This window comes from Melanotaenia boesemani, chromosome 6 (assembly GCF_017639745.1).
Source record: "Melanotaenia boesemani isolate fMelBoe1 chromosome 6, fMelBoe1.pri, whole genome shotgun sequence".
NCBI lineage: Eukaryota > Metazoa > Chordata > Actinopteri > Atheriniformes > Melanotaeniidae > Melanotaenia > Melanotaenia boesemani.
Genome location: NC_055687.1, coordinates 33,666,486 through 33,684,418, shown reverse-complemented (window position 1 = coordinate 33,684,418; position 17,933 = coordinate 33,666,486). Strand labels below are relative to the sequence as shown.

At 38.9% G+C, this 17,933-nt stretch overlaps 1 long non-coding RNA gene and 1 other non-coding gene across 4 annotated transcripts in view; one reads left to right on the top strand and one right to left on the bottom strand.

Moving 5' to 3' along the window:
* Positions 1-17,933, bottom strand: part of LOC121642434 — a 190,544-nt gene that overhangs the window by 57,130 nt on the left and 115,481 nt on the right. For all 3 annotated transcript variants that reach the window (XR_006010881.1, XR_006010880.1, XR_006010882.1), the window contains exon 3: positions 12,695-13,265. This is a non-coding gene — a long non-coding RNA (uncharacterized LOC121642434). The remainder of the gene's footprint in view (positions 1-12,694; positions 13,266-17,933) is intronic.
* Positions 695-804, top strand: LOC121642514. The gene has a single exon (XR_006010908.1). It is a non-coding gene; the product is annotated as a U6 spliceosomal RNA (small nuclear RNA).

Genomic DNA, 17,933 nt, shown 5'->3' with positions numbered 1-17,933 from the left:
ATACACGGACAGAACATGCAAACTCCACACCCCCAGTTTGAACTTTCCCCCAGAAAAGGCTTGAACCAGCAACCTTCTTGCTGTGAGGCTGCGGTGCTAACCACCACACCACTGCGCAGCCTGCTTTTGGTTATTAGTTCAGGTAGATTAGGTATTAGTCAAAATATTTAAGTTTTTCTGCAGAAGCAAACAACTTTTTTATTACTTAAATAATAACTATACCAGCTAGATAGGGTATCTTTAATTTTGAGCATGCTAACAGTGGAGAATTAACATGATGGTGGTGCTAGATGAAAGACAAAGAGTCTCCAAGCTGCACACTTCCCCCAGAAGGAAACATCAATAACAGAATTAATTTCAGTCTGAAATTACTGAAGGCCATTTATTGATAGAAATGCTATGCAATATTCATAACTGTGATTTCATTAGTGTAACTTTATGACTATCCAGAATTAATGACTTTAGAACTAACAAAACCGTAGCAGGTTTCCTTCCTTACCATCTGCCATGTTGAACTGATGAAGTGGCCCAGGAGAAACAAACCAAAAACTCACTGCTGTGGGCCTGCCTTATTATTGATGGCCACTGTTGGGACATCAAGGCCCATCTGGATCCTGTATCTCACTGCATGCTACAAATTAAATCTGAATATCAATATTTAAATATCCATTACTTCAATAAAGCAAAAGCATCTAGATTATCAAATCAAACTTTATTTCTAATAATTGTAATGGATACAGAGAAGATTAGCATGGCCCCTGCGAAAGAATGACATGCAAATTCGTGAAGCGTTTCCACATTTTTGGGTAAGTGGTAGCCTAGTGATTACACCACTGTGGGCCCCCAAGCAAGGCCCCCAACCCCCACCTGCTCCCTAGGTGCTGGCTCCTTGCAACTAGAATGGGTTAAATGCAGAGAAAGAATTTCCCAGCTTGGGATTAATAAAGTATGAAAAAATAAATATATAATAATAATATATAATATAATAATATAATATATAATAATAATAAATAATAAAAACACAAGCACACTCGAAGTTTATCATGAAACAAATCGTGTTCTCTCACATACAAGCTAAGCGGACATGGAGTCCCACCCTCCACCCTTTGACCCTACTCTAAAATAAACTGTCTCTAACTAAAAAATAACAGTAAAAAATAAACATTTGTCTTGGCACCAGATGAGGAAACAATATCCTAGGGGTCCATCCACACCAAGAGCCAACCCAACCTGTTACCATAAAGGACGTCACCATGGGAATGACCCAGATTAGGGCAGACCAGGCCCACACCACAGCCATAAGGCTGCAGTGCAGGGCCCTGACTACCCCTACAAGTACAATCCCCACGGCAACAACAAGCAACCAGAGCAGGCATACCTCCTGATGCTGAGAATCCCTATGAGGAAAACACTTGAGCAGAAAAAAAAAAATTAAACAAACCTCAAATCAATCTAAACTAAAAAAAAAAACAAAAACACCAATAAAAGCAGAATTAAAATAAATAAAATACAAAGTTTAATAACTAAATTAAATATAAAGATTGAATAATTTAAAAGTGAATAAATGAAATACAATAAATACAAAAATAATAAACCACAGTTAAATTTATCAGCTGCTTCATCAACAATAAATGTAATATGTCTGACCAACAATGACCAACAATGCAATCTTTATTACACCAAATTATCCTAAATGCATACAAGCAACTATCTGTGTTCACAGAATACATTTACCAACATAGGGTTAAAAACCCCAAACATACTAAACCCCACATTTTTTATCTATTTAGGGAGTACATAATGAAGAAATTACCACTCGTGTAAGGTGTAGGTAGTGATGCACTTGTGCAATAGATGAACTTTGACTAAACTTGCTGGCTAGTTATACGTCACTAGCTTAAGTTTTTGAATTATATTTTAATTACAGTCCAAATTGCATTATGTGGTAAAATCTGGAGGATCTTATAATGAGGATCGAAGTGTCAACCCGGCCATTTCTGGATCACTGAACCTCAAACTGAACCACAGCCACTTAGATAAACTAATGGGAGTGTAAGCAGTTGCATAACGACATAACCGATTACACTGCTAGCCAAGCGATCAGCAGTCCTGACAAATGTCTGACCCATGCACAACACTGTGTCTGCACTGGAAAATTCATTTAGTGACAGGCGGCTGCACCCTAAATGAGTGAATTATCAAATTTCCTGAAAATGATGTATATAATATTGTGTAATTTGTGTATTCATATTTGGATCTTCTAGTTTTGTACATACTTATCTCATATTTTTCGGTATTTTCTTTTGATGTTTTAGATTGTTTTATTTGCATGTGGTCTACCTCCATGCCGCAATAATGCAATTTTCCTTGCTGAAGGGAAAAAAAAACCTGATAATTCTGATCTATACCAAAGCAGTGAATGGCTGATCCCTTCTAGCTCTGTCCATCCAAAACCTATAGGGCCTAATTTTCATGACATGAGACATGAGTAAACATGTAATATGCCCGTTCATTTAGCTGATGATAGTGTTGTAGTCTATCTAGCACCACTTAGAAAAAAAACAGAAGAACATCAGAAGTTACATGGTGACAACTAGCTGTCAGCCTATGCACCTATCAGCCATGAAGTTACTGACAGGTAAAGTTAGTAAGACTGCCCAATTTAATCAATACAATGCTCTAAAACCTGCACCCATGCGTTCATATGAGCGTTCCACAAGCACCTTCCCCACAACCCACAACACCCACAGTAACTATTGCTAATGTCCTGGTACCAGACATTTCAGGACAAACTCAGATGTTGATTGTCCATGACCCAACTAGCCAGAGTAGTTTAGAGAGCAAAAAAGGAGGCTTGTACACACGCAGCCGGGTTTTTGTAAAACCAAATTTCTTACCCCTTCTATCTAGTAAAAAAAAAGGGTCCACACCACCTGCTTTTTTTTTTTTTTTGCTGTTTTTTTTTTTAAATTCCATCCACACCTATCTGCATAACCGTGTTGTTAAGCACATTCATAAGCATACCAAACCTTTAGGTTGCAATAGCGCCCCTAATCCTATCCCATTAGAATAACCTCACTTCTCACAACGTCACTTCCACAAAACATGAAACATGGTGCCAGGCACGTTCGTTTGGACCCATAAGGAGACAGAATTGTTCTTGAACATGGTGTTGGAATATAAAGTCAACAAGACACAAGAAAACCTTGATTGGGAGTCTTGCCAAAGCAAGTATATTGACATATTGACACTTCAGTACCCTACGGAGACCTCCGATGAGTTTCCCCATGGAGGGGAGAGCTAACATGGGCTATAATGACCAAAAAATGAAGGCACTCAGATGCAAATATCGCTTGGCCGTTGACTGGACACAGGAGCAGGTATGGCAGAGTCATTCTTCTTTATTTTGAGTCGTATGAACAAATATGGGCTGGTTTCCCTGCCACTATAACCATGTTGTCTGGCATCGAAACAAATGACCCGGACAATTGCCTCCCTGTTCCATTACCCTCTATGTCCTCCTCATGTACGGTAGAGCCATGCAATACTGTGTCAGACACTGAGCAGGAAAGCAGCGTGACAACTGCAGTGAAACAGAGGACAGACCTGCTTCAGGTGTGTATTTGCATTGACTCATTATAAATTTAGTCTGTTTGGCTTAGCAGTGCATGCACAAAAGTGGCTAATTCATTGCTATGTCGCATGCAAGCGGTTAAAATAGAATTAAAATCAGTTTTTCAATATTTACTTATGATTTTATTCTTTTTTCATTTATAAAGGCTAAACTAACATGACCGTTTGAAGAGAAAGCTGCCAGCTGAGACCCAGTGACTTAATGCACATGAAGAGGACTAGCGTGTAAAGAAGAAATTGGTGGACTTTTTGGAAACATCAGAAAAACAAGCAGCTGACAACATTGCTAAAATTACAAATTCACTTTGCATGCTCACTACATCCATCGCTGAAGGTTTTTCTCTTTTTAGACAAGTCGTGCAGCCTCCTCTTATACAACCTTTACATTACATGCTGTATGAAGCTATAGGACACATTTATTCACACACACCATCACTACAATCAATCCACCCAAATCAAACATTTAATTAATTCTAAAACAACTCACCTTCTGTCAGAGGAACACAACAGAATGCAATCAGCACCATCAACACACAAGATGCAACCCATCCCAGCACAACTGCTGAGAGCACAGGGCTCACAGGGTTCTCCTATACCCCAGCCCTTTTCACTGATGATAAATAAATGCTATAGTCCTTCCTAATGTTCAAGCATTAAGTTTGAAATATAAAATGTCAAGTGTTCGCAACTGTTTACAAATAGGTTTGCACCAAAAACTCTCATGAGGTCATTTAATTAAATGTAGGGTGTTTTAATGTTGTGAAATATTAACACAACAGTTTTATTTGCACTAACAGCCTCTTCATTATTTAAGTTTTGCTGTTTTATTTTTATTTATATAGATGTCAAGAGTGTTTTTGCACTTTGCCTTCAAATGTTCAGTGACAAGCACAATATTTCTTTCAAAATAACAATTAAAATTTTTGCAAATAAATATGTGAACTATAAACATATGTGAACATTTACCAAAAACAATTTATATAATGACACCACTTAACAATTGTGTGTGTAGCTTTGGTATAACGTCATTGCCCCACATCAGTTTTCACCCTTTCCCGACAACACTGTCCCTTTTATGGATCCAGGTACTGGGTGAAGACTCTCCTGACCCTCTTCCCTTCACCTGTCAAGCCGTCACCTCTGACGTCTGGTTCTGAGTCTGGCTGGTTGTCGTTGTCATGCTGAATGGCTTCAGTAACATGGTTGTCGTCTATTGTGCCATTATATGCCTCACAGTAATTATGCATGCAAAAATGACAAATCGCAGTTCCTGCAGATTGATGTCCATAGCTCTCCTCAAAGCTCCAAAACGGGCCTTTAGCCTTCCAACTGCATACATTACATCTATTACATGCGCGCTCTGGACAAAAAGTCCAAAATACTGCTCTTGAGCAGTATTTCCCCCGTTAGATACGGTGGCAAGAGGTAGGCAGGGTCCCTCAAAAATTTAAACTGGGATGTGTGCTTTGTTGTCAACAATCTGTTTTGAACAAGAAGGGATTTTTCCACTTTTGAAAGAGTCTTTGATAGCCGAGTTGGCGAAAACACGGGTGTTGTGTACACTTCCTGGTCATTTTACCATGGCCATAAAACAGTATTTGTAGTCACAAGTGGCCTGAATATTTACGGTAAAATTTCTCTTTTGATTCAGATAATCAGAGGAAATGGCTGATGGTTGCTTTATTTCCACATGTGTGCCATCCACAGCACTTAGACACTGAGGGAGGCCATGTATCTGTTCAAATTTCTCTACAAGTGAATGCACAGCACCTTCAGTTGTTGGCAGCTGTATGTATTGGGGTCCCAAGTGCAGCTTTACACACCTGCCGAACAATTTTTGATACAACCTGCCTTGACAGTCCAAATGCATTTGCAGTTTTTCTTAATCTACCCTTGTCAGCTAAATAGTATAGTGTGCAGGCAACTCTCTTTTACAACTCTGACCGGTGATCACATAACAGTAGACTGCCCCTCTATGTGAGGACATAACTCCCCCAATGACAAGAGCGAGGACCGTGGCATGTGGAAATTTTCACGCATTCCTCTTGGAGGACGATTTCTTGCTCAAAGTTCTCCCACCAGCTGGTAGTGCGTTCCGGTCTGACCCAAAACCAAGCGGCAACCTCCGGCGGTAAAATATGAAGCCTATGCAAAAGAGAAAAAAATTGCAATTCACCCCTCATCCACTAGGAGCTGGCTCCAAAACAGAGCAAATCCCCATAGACTCTCATGTTAAAAAGACCAACTTCACAGCAGAAATAAACATGTTCAAAGCCTGGTACAAAAATCCATTTTAGGATTAATAGGTCAAGTTTACCTTCATGACAACTGTGAGGGGGTGAATTTTTTACTAACTCATCAATTTAGATGTTATTTAATTTTGAAATTCGGTATAATTAGGGCGTGTCCTTTTGACTGACAGGTAAGGGAGAGTGTTGCACAAACACAGTTTTTAGCCGACTAACAGTGCGCCTTAGCTTTAGCCTGCCTACCTCCGTTAGCCGGTTAGCTCACGTTAGATCCGAGTTGGCTCATTTAGCTCTTAGCTACAGGCATCTCAGAGTTTGATTGGTGTCAATCATCGACCCCCATGCTCACAGCCCCCCTCTCAGCTCCTCCTCTTTTCCCATTTTTGGATTTTCTGGGAATGATGACACGTGTGATGCTGCCAAGATGGCAACGGTGGGAACTGCCCAATGAGCTTTAATTCAGCTCTTCAGAAACCTACAGGCGACATCACAGAGGCTCCACCCATCTTTTATATACAGCTTGTCTATGCTTCTCTATTGACGGAGAAAATGCCTCGAACGTGAAATGGCTAGCTGGCGGAAAATAACTGTCCTTAATCTCGTCCTTCGCCTGTGGTCGTCTATGTGGAGCAGTATTTGAGCTTGTAAAAACAAACAAACAGAATGCGCCTGGACAATGGATAATGCCAACACAGTTTTGAGGACATCCATGCTGTTGTAAACAAAGAGTATTTTTGTAGCAGACAATGACGTTTCCAAACCTAAAACCCCGGTTATATATGTCCACACACAGATGTGCAAATAGAGTATTTGCAAATCTTCACTTTTGGCAGAGGTTTAACTAAATTAGTAAATCCTGAAATGTTCATCCTTCTTTGTCATAAATATTTGATTTTATTTCATTAATTTTGATATGAGATTTACAAGAACTATTTGAGCTGTTAGTGTGCACAGAGAAAACAGCTGCTAAAAGCTGTTTATTGGTTTACTGCTTGTAAAACAAAAGTTGCTGCTTTTTTTAAATTGTTTTTATGTAGTACTACTTTTAAAGGAAAAGGACATTTTTTGCATTGATTTGATTAATTGGAGTTTGCCATAGAGCCGAAACACAACTAATTTTAGATAAAAGAAAAACAAAAGAATAATGTCTATTTAAGTTCATTTAGATAAAACAACTTTCCACAAGCTCTTTACATCTAGTCATGATTGTTTTGGCTGTTCATTAGGATTGTTACAGTCTGCACAGAGTGGCATACCACCATGATTCCTTCCATATTAACCTGTTAAGGCCTGACCCATTAAAAAATGGTGAGAAAAGTAAAATATTTTAAATATGAGATCTTTATTTGGCCCTGTAACAAAATGTAACAAAACAATTTACATTTTTGGAGGGATATCTACCATTTATTACCATGTGATAGTTGAAAAATATTATAATATGGCTTTTTTGCTTCTGGGTATCTATTAGGGGACAGAAGACAAGTATTAGATTGTGTTCAACAGGATCTTGAGCAAAGTTTATTCCATAAATTGAAGCAAAATGTCTCAGAAACTGTATGTGACAAATATGTCACGTCGGGTTCTTATGGGTTGAGCCTGATGTCACATTTTCTTCATGATTAAGATACAATAACTTGCTGTTTTCTACTTGTAAATACCACGTATGTTGACAACTAAGACCTGTTAAGGGCAATTACACAATGAAACGTAATAGATGTAACAAATATTGTTGAAACCATGTCCAGCTCTATTGTGAAACATCACTTATTTTTCCATTATTTAACCGATAAATACATTGCACTCAGATAGGTAATTTTATATTTCATTCCTCAACTAAATGTGATAAGCTCTTCTTTTTGCCTATGTTTATTCTACAATCAGACTCCACCCCTATTCTCACCTTATTAGAGAAACTGCACTGAAATATGTTTGCCATTAGTGGTGTTTAAAATCAAACTACTTGCTCCATGTTTGGTTGCGAAAGCTTGAATCCACCAGTAAACATCAAGCAGACTTGGAGCTGCCTTGACTCGTCTTGTGTTGAATTTTTTTAAAAATGTACATTCCTTCAAAAGTGATGTGAATACAGCCTGAATACATATCTGTGGATCATCGAAAGAGCTGAGAATCCTGAAGTGTTGTAAAGAAGAAAGACGGCTCTTGGTAAACTGATGTCAGACAGCTTGACTGGGAGTCGTAGGAAAGAATGCTAGATGCTAGATTAGTCTCTGGAGTGAGCTCCTTACTCTAGAGACCACCACACGGTGGAGGGGCGAGGCCATACCAGTTTGCTGGGACGGCCACTCCTCCAGAAAACAGCTGATAAAGCCTCAGGGGAGGTTTCTGAGGAAGGTTGTAGGTAGCAGCCGAAATATGTCAGGTATGTTACAACATCCTGCTGTTATCGTCTGAATCCTTTTATCATTGAATAAGGAGATAAAATGAAAATCTTTGAGCTATGCTAGCGTTTCATTTAAATTTTTCAAATTAAAAAAGAAAAGGAATTATAATAAATGTTCGAGCTTATGATTTTCTCTACTGGAGTATAAGATAGATTAAATAAGTGTGTGACTCAGAAATCTGGTTAATTCTTCAGTAATTTATTCACTATAATAATAATAATAATAATAATAATAATAATAATAATAATAATAATAATAATAATGTGGTAATTCTGCTAACACTGCTGCTCAGGAAGATTCAGTTAAAAAAACAAATTTCATTCTTAAAACTGGCTGTTCCTTTAAAATGTCATTTTCGTCCTGGTTGCACACATTTTTAGTCCTTTTCTATTTAAAATAGGCTAATTTATTTTATTATTATGATTTATTTATTTACAAAAAAACACACACACACACACAAAAAGGCTGATTTTATCTCATGATCAAGTCAGCATGCCATGGGTTTTAATCTGTTATTAAAGCAGCATTTTGGAAAGTGTTGAGTAGATTTTCTTGAAGAAGAGCAGTGCCTTCTCTGTCTGCCTTTATACAACTTTAGCTACCAGACTCAAAATTAGATTAAGGTATTGTGTGTTAATGAGAAAGCGATTAAGCTCAAGTTAAGTCGATAATAATGTGGGAAGCAGAGCTGACAACTGCTTTTCTCTCTGCGACACAGCAAATCTGTTAAGTCAAAGAATTTTACTTGGCAGAGTCCATCATTAATGCCAGTATGCACACCGAGTAATAGATGCTCAAATTAATTTCTTTAAAGGCTTACAGTGAAAAGTCAGAATATTTCAAATCTGACTTTTTATTGCAAACTACAAGCTGTGAAACTATGCTTGAAATCTCTGTTAGTTTTTAATTCATATGTCTGCATGATTACATGCACAGGTTTAGAGGTTAAGAATTTTTACTGAGCTGGGATGTAGAAAAAAAACAATGAAGCACAAACAAAAAGAATAATCCAATAGACTGGCTCAGTTGTTAAATCATAAAAAGAGAAAAAAATGCATGTTTCTTTCTTCCGCTGTTCTGTATCAGATTGTGCTCATCATGGAGCATCTGCAGACCTTCTGATATACAGCTAACAGGATATTTAGGCGTCACAGTACGTGGGGGGATGGACTCAAATGCAAGGAAGAAGGGCAGGAGGCAGACAGGTCCAGGAATAAAGGTTTATGTAGACTGAAGGTAACAGAAGTGAACAGAAAGTAAATAGAATACAAAAGGGGAAACTCTACTATATAAAACAAAGACACAACTTAGGCAAAAGCTAAACTAACAAAAACCAAAACCCACAGATCATGACAATAGATCTTTTCCCTCTTTTTGCTAATGGTGTTGTGTAGTTTAGGTCGTGATGTGTTTACAGGACCGTTCGCCGTATCAGCTTCCACTGTTAGCATTAGTATTAATGTTAAAATGGGAAAACAAAGCAAGTAAAGTCATCTCAGCTTGTTAATATGGTGCATTCTCTCAAATTATCATATTCAGTAACAAGAAACAGCAGCTATAATAGAACAGTTTGATTTAAAGCTGCATTACTGAACTTTGGAGGATTATCACATTGAGGCACCCCCTACTGACGGCTAACTCATCTTACAGCCTGTCTCTTCTCTGAACTCCTTCCAGCCAGTAAAAGTCAGTTTCATGCTGACTCACGTCTTATCTCTTGCTCTGTCCCTTTCACTCCTTTTTCCTCTGATAATGTCCTCTTGAGTTTCTTTGCTGAATCAGTCATGGTGCATGTTTAAAACAGCCAGTGTGTTGATATCCAGTTGTTGGCATGTAGCATAGTGCTATAAAGCACAACAAAGCTGTTATGTGATGCCCCAGGCTGGGAAAAAGAAGGAAATTGTGTCATCACAATGAGTCAGAAATACAGCATGTATTGTTCTTTTAAAGGTTTTTATTGAAATACTGGTGTTTTTCTGTTTTTCTGCGGTCTCCTGGGGCCTCATTTATCAACGTGCCGTAGGAACAAAAACCGGCGAACGCCAAATATAATCAACTTTTGGGATTTATGAAAACCAAACTTGACGTGAAAATGTTCTTACCTCCACACAACTCTGACCCTCCTGTACGCACATAATCTAGAAAAACGGGAAACAGCAACACCGACGGTACAGCAAAAAAACAAGGAAATGGAAATTAAACAAATGACTAAATTATCAGCATCATTACTGTTATTTAGCAGACACTTTTCTCCAAAGCGATTCACCACTCTGGGATTCAAACTTCGATCTCCTGCATGGCCGATGGATGCTCTACCGACTGAGATTTCCAGCCCTATGTTCCGATGCCTTCTGACACTGAGATGACAGCATCTGCCCCCTGCTGCCACTATTCTGTCTTTCTGGCACAAGCAATGTGTCAGAATCTGATTCTGGTGTGCTGCAGAAGGAAACATCCAAAGCCTGCAGAACAGCAGCTCTCGAGGTCTGACTTTGAACACCTCAAGTGGTCATGAAATTATTCAAGATCCAACAGGATACTCCTAAAGATTTTGGAATTAAGCTCCTACTTTTACCATTTCCTACACACAACAGCGGATATAACTTTACTGGTGAACTTAATAAAATAAAGCACCAGGTGAAAAACTGAGTGAACACTTTTCTCTCCACAACTCAGCCAAACCTCACTGTGCTAATTTAAAATAAATTTTAGATCTGAGATCTGAACTTTTCTCTCCTAAAAGTAAACAAATTCTAGAGTAAAATGCATTAGTTTTAATATTTTATATGATTTCTATACTCTACTGTGAATTAAATATTAGTTCATAAGATTTTCGAAAGCTGGACTTTCTTTATTTACATTTTATTTACAAAAAGTCCCACTTTTCTTAGAGTTCAGGTTGTACATCAGTAACACATTTTAGTAACTCTGATCAACTTAATATGGATGGAGAATTTGCACCTTTGTCATTCTTATTGGTTTATTATGATTTAAGGTCATTAACTTTACTATAATTAAGCCAGTCACCGTGTCAGAATAAACCTGCCAGCAAATGTGTGTATTGTCTCATCTATAAGCAGCCACGACTGTTTCTGTCCTGTCTCCATTTCTATTCGTCCCGGTATCAGACATTTAGGATGCTGTTTCTCTTTATGTTTATCTGTATTATAAATATAGCCATGCTTTTGTTATGTTATTGACATCCCTTTGGTTTTTTTTGTTTTGTTTTTTCTTTTCTTTTTTATTCTATCTGTGTTAACCTATGTAACCCTATTTTCAGTCCAATAAAACATAGACTCTTTCTTACCAACTGGTTTTTGTTCAGGTCAGTTTTTCTTTCTTCATGTGCTTCATGTGTTCTTTATACAGAAATATCTACTTTTTTTTTCTTTTTTGGTCTTGATCACACAGTCAGACTTTGAACTGTTTAAGAATAACAGTCTTTGACAAAGATCAATCTATTATCCTCTCTTATGCCAAAAAGAGAAAGGAAAACTTCTTCTCTTTTCAAATGCTGAAATTATGAAGAGTAACCTTGTTTTATCAGGAACAGGGCATTCATGTTAATCTAAAGAAGTTTTATATAAACACAACAGTCAAAAGTTTATTTTTATAGTTTCAGAAGTTGATGCTGAAACAGTGGTCCTCTGGAGTCATCACAAACCATATTTGAACATGTGATGTACATGCTTTCACCTCCACTTGCCATTTCAGAACAGGACTGCACTGACGTTGCGTTGCTGGTCTATTATGCTAGAGTATGCAATGCATGGTGGGTAAAGTAGTGTGCAAAGTAGTAGTGCCGGTGAAAATGTAGGCAGTGACTGTTAGAGGACCTCACATAATCTGAACATGAGTTCATTTTTAAATTTGTTATCAAGAAATGTGCTAACAAGCATGTGTTTGGACTGTGGGAGCATGGCCGAGGCTCTGGAGGGAGCACATGCATGCACGGGGAGAATATAGAAACACACAAAGGCCCCGGCCAAAGTATGAACCTCATTACTGTGAGATGATGGCGCTAACCACCCCACCACAGTGTAACCGGTCCTCACAAACCATGTAAAACAATATCTAACCAATCTTGAGATTTGCATTCTTGTTCTTCAATAAAACATTAAATTATTCATTTGTAACATTTCCAACACGCTGATCAGATCTGAGGCCTTAGAAAGAGATATAGATAATTTTCAAAAATAGTGACTCAGGGGAGTATCAAATAAGGAATATGAGCTCATCAAATCAAACATGATAAAAAAAGATTGTGACATGTGGCTTGAATGCACAACCCCACCTGATATTTATTATAACTATAGGAACATTTCTGATTGAATACATGTGAGATGTCTGACCTGAAACACACACTGTCAAACAGAAACACACAGCATGCTCTATGATCAGTATGTTTACCTTTGAAGGCATTTGTGGCCGGTAAATCAGTTTCCTGCATACTGCTCCTTCCCACGCTCCTCCAGCTGCTGCAGATGCTGTGATGAATGCCAAAAGACCAACCTTAACTGGCCCGAGCAGTAGCCGTTGGGGGGAGGGAGGGTGGTCGAGAGGAAGAGGTGGCACCTGCCAATCTCGCTGCCATCTTTCTTCATCAACAGCCCATGTGTTTGATTTAAAGGTGGCTGTCTATCAAACCCTGCAGCGGGTGAGTGTCCCTCCTCTGCTCAGTAACAGCTTGTGTCGTCACTCTTGTTCGTTTAACTGATGCTGGGTTAACTGGTCTGAATAAAGAGTTTAGCTGTCTACTGACAGTGTGTTTGGGGGGAGATAGATGACAAAGATGGATAGTTTAGGAAGATGGTTGATCTGAACTCTCTTTAAGCTTGTCGCTTATGCTCAGCACTAGCCAACATGATGTCTCCACTTCTTTCTCCCAACCCTTTTTTTCTTCCTCTGATGAATTAGGTGCTGCAGCTGCAGTCCAAAGCTCAGTACAAGCTACTCCGGCACCCTCACGCTGGCTCCTCAGCTAGAGAAAAAAACACAGAGAGGGAGCAACTCAGTAAATAAAATAATGAGATACCAAAAACAACAGGAGGTATAGCTACACCCAAGCAAAACATGGCCAGGGCTAACTGCTGACCTGAAATGACCAGCTGGGAAAAAGTGTAACAAATGTAATACATGTCAATGAATACACCCACATTCCCCATGTTCACATGCACAGAGCTGTAGATGAGCCCCAGTGTGTGTTCGAGTTCTGGATAGCGGGTGAGTGCTTGGATGGCATGGCCCCCTTTAGCTCTTCTCACCCACTAGGTTCTTACATGAAAGGGAAAAGTTTTTCTGAGAGCCAAGCGCCGCCTGTGACCCTGTTTCTCTGAGCAGGGGGAGAGATAGCGCCGCATGTCAGCGTGCCACTTTGAAGTCTGCCTGATAAACAGGGCTGGAGGAGGCTAAGGCTGAGGGAACAACAAAACTTTATTTACATTTCAAAAGTACCAAGCGCTGGTTTTTGTGTCTGAGAAAGGCATAAAAATTCATGACAAAAAAAATAAGAGGGAAAGAGGAGGAGGTTGGAAATACAGGAGGAAGACCAGTTGTGGTAAAAGAAGTAAAACAAAACTACTTTTTTACTTGGTGTTTAGACATAAAAACGAGGGATGGTGCATGTCGAGGGGGAAAAAAGTTAAATCACACAGGAGGAAAGCCTTTGCTGAAACATAAAAGAGGGAGACAACCCACGTGAAGCAAAGCAACAAAGAAGAGAAAGAAGCTAGAAAATTATCAAAGAAAAGAAGAGGAGGCAGAGACATAAAAGAAGCTGAAATCAGACATAAAATAAAGAGACGGCGGTTTTAAAAAAGTTCAAGAGAAGAAATGATACGTGAAAAAGTCGAGGGATAGAAATTGTTGGTGGAAAAAAAGCAGACAAGCAGTAAACAAACACACCCTGTCTGACGTTTTAAAAAGCTCAACATATCTCATGCTTATCTCTGTTTGCCTGTTCTTATCAAGTCTTATCGCAGCAAAATTACACACAGCAACCTGTATAAAAGAAAAGGCGGGGAATGATCTGGGCCACCGTGACAATATTATGCACCTTAATGGTGACTCATCATTTTCTCCACACATGACCAAGCAATCTTAGCATCCAGAAAGAAAACAGGCTGTGAGATGAATATTTGCCTGAATAATCATCCAGTTGACTGAAATTAGCCAATATTTAAACAAATCAAAAGGGGTCAGAGACTGAAAGGAAACAAAAATATAAGAAAAGGAGGAAAATAAGAAAAAAGGGAGGAGTAGAAAAGACACAAGAGGACAGAAAAAATTCTAAAGGAAGAGAGAAGTAATAGAAAATAGGAAGACAAAATAAAAAAGAACAGGAGAGAAGAGAAAATAAAAGAGGTCATGAACAAAAAGTAAAGGAAATGAATAATTTGAAAGAAGACACAAGAGAAGCGATCAGTAAAAATGGAGGCATGGATGTTTCCACAGTGCACTAAGCGATTACAGCATTAGAACAGAATTACAACATATCATTCTGTGTTTGGTAGTGAGAGGCGACACATGCAGAGGTGACTGTGTGTCTGTGTGTGTGTTTGGTAATCCTCAGTTTATCCCTGTTCAGGCAGTTTAACAAGTTAAGAGGTGATGGAGCAATTCCGCTTGTGTCTTCAGAAACTTCCAACTATAAAACAAAATACTAAAGGTTTGCTGCAGTGAAAAAAACCTGAATAGAGCAAAATAGGTTTGCAGGACTGGTGAAGGTTCTTGAATGTGTGACGATTCACAGACAGTGAAATGGTTGTAATGAGTTACTACAACCACAAAGAGGCGGCAATTTACCAAACTCTTACCAAATTACTTTAATACAAACACTTGGATGATTTTCACACCAGGGTAACTCTATGTGGCCGCTGTGGGGCGCTCTGATTTGAGTCCATATTTATGTACAAACATGTTTGGGAGTCTAATGACAACTGCAAAATATCACCTGCTTTGGTCAACTGAGTCCAGAGTAGAGCAAATCTCACAGGAAGCCATTTTAATCATGATGCTGCAAGAAGTCAGTATTTTCAATCCTGACTTCATGAAGAATGATATTAATGAGTTTGAAATGGTTTAAAAGGGTTAAAAATATGTCCTGTTTCAAGGGGGCGGGGCTATGTGGACATGTAGATGTGGTCAGCATGGAACTGGAGTGTGATATGTTCCGTTTGGTGCAGATTGGGTGTTTTGTGTAAGACATAGTGGATTCTGTGCTTGAAGGCAAAGCATCAAACTTTAAGGAGCCGGCGCCGCTGAACGCTAACGCCTTTGAGAAAGTTTTGATAACATTTGATTACACATGCCGCTAGAGCAGGGGTGTCAAACTCAAATACACAGTGGGCCAAAATGAAAAAACTGGAACAAGTTTAAGGCAATGACAATTGAGTGCTGGGCAATGACTAAAATCTTTAATCGCGATTAATCGCATGAAATGTTGCAATGAAAAAAAAAAAAAAAAAGAACTTTTGCAGACACTTGAAATCGGATCCAACAGATATCAGATGTAACAGGACAGATTTAACAGCAAATACAACATTTAATTTATAAATAACAAAGTCATTCCATCAATAATCAGACTTTAGAATTAAATGAAATTCAATTCAATTCAATTCAGTTCAGTTGTGTAAGACGTTCGGACCGATGGATCAAACACTGCACAAAACAACATAAACGCTGACCACAACGTTTCCATCATACTCCAGCCGCTCAACAAACTTCCACGCCCCAGCCAAAGATGAGCCATGGTGGAACACACAGTAAGTTACTAACCTGCACAAGTTTACATAAGTTCATCTTAGAGAAAGGCAACTAGAGCTCAACCAAATTGATCCTGGTTCATTTTGCAACTTCAACTGTGAAAAATCAGGAAACATTTGCAGCAGACAAAAACCGGACATACGAAACATTTAATTGCGACTTATTACACTTAGTAAGGACGAGTTGGACTGCCTTTTATCCAGCTGGAGACAATGCTCCAGAGGAAGAGGGGCAGATGGGACACATGCAACTGTGGTTGCTATGGTTACTATCTTGCTAGGTCTCGTCACATTGCTGGAATCATCCGAACTGCTGGAAGTGGTTGATTCTTGCTGTGTGACACCTGACATGTTCCTTTCTTCACCTTATCGTTAAATCGCTTTCTCATGTTTTTAATCCAAAGGTATCAGTCTGCTACTACTTCATTTAAGCTTCGCACCAAATATCACGATAACTTAAAGAACACATTATGATCTTTAAGTTATCGCGGGATTTGGTGATTACATACACACATAGATCAAATATACAAACACACACACACACACACACACACAACTTGCAAATATCTCGAGAGATAAGTTTTCTCAATGTGAAAAAGCACATATGGAAACTGATTCTATTTTTGATCATTTAGTATAAAATCAACTGTTAAATAAGTATAAATGAAAATGATATTGAAAAGTATATAAATTAAAATGAAAAGGCTGGATGGGAGGGCCTGACTTGTGGATGGGAGGGCCTGACTTGTGGATGGGAGGGCCTGACTTGTGGATGGGAGGGCCTGACTTGTGGATGGGAGGGCCTGACTTGTGGATGGGAGGGCCTGACTTGTGGATGGGAGGGCCTGACTTGTGGATGGGAGGGCCTGACTTGTGGATGGGAGGGCCTTGCCCACTAGGGCCCACCCTTAGCGCCGGGTCTGGGTGAGGCTTGGCTCTTTCTTCAGCATGACAGACCGATCCTGAGTCTGTGAGCAGTCTGAGAGCTGTGAGTTCACCAAAACCCACTTTATCCTTTATTTATGAAGCTTCTGATAGTTTTCAAGCCTTACATTTAGAGGATGGCTGCAGGATGACCCATTTGATATGTCACACTCCTGACAGACATTCTGGTCCAAACTCTTTACCAGTGAACTGTAATGGGATTTATTAGTACTCATATCAGTACTCTGCATCGACAAGTACTCAAATGTAAGAACCTGTACTCTGAACAAATGTGACATCGCTGTATCCCGTATTTACATAATCTAAGGCAAATACAATACCGAAGTAAACACAAACCATAGTTTCATCAGTGGAACCAAGTAAAGAGCTGTGGTGTTGCAGGAGTTAAATACATTAAAAAAGTTGGCTTTTTACAACATGTACCTCTTCCAGCAGCTGATAAGGAAGCTGTTGAATCGTAAGAATATTAAGTCCTGCTGCACCATCAAAAAAGCCTGCATAAAACAGCATATGGTCTATTCAGGGGTCCAGGAGCACAGACTTTATATCTGATTCTATTATAGTACTAATGCTTTATAATGCAGTATTGCACATAAAGCTAATGGCTTGTACAAAGCCTCAACAGCTTATCAGGAGTACAGCAGGAAGTTTCCTTTTTAAAGTCTTTCCAACTATAAAATGATTGCAAAAGTCAGTTTAGCCTGATTCGTCTGAATATCTGTGTTTACATTGGGGAAGAAATTACTCCTCCCGCCTCCAAACTGTTGTCTGTCTGTCTGTCTGCTGTGTCAGACGAGGACAGCTTGTCATAACTTGTAGAATGTAGAATAACTTAATAATAAGTTATTGTAGAATAACTGATCTCCAGGTGGTTATTCATTCTCCGGTCATCTAAGGACAACTGGGAGTCTGATGCAGGGCTGTTTTTATCTCTGGCTCTA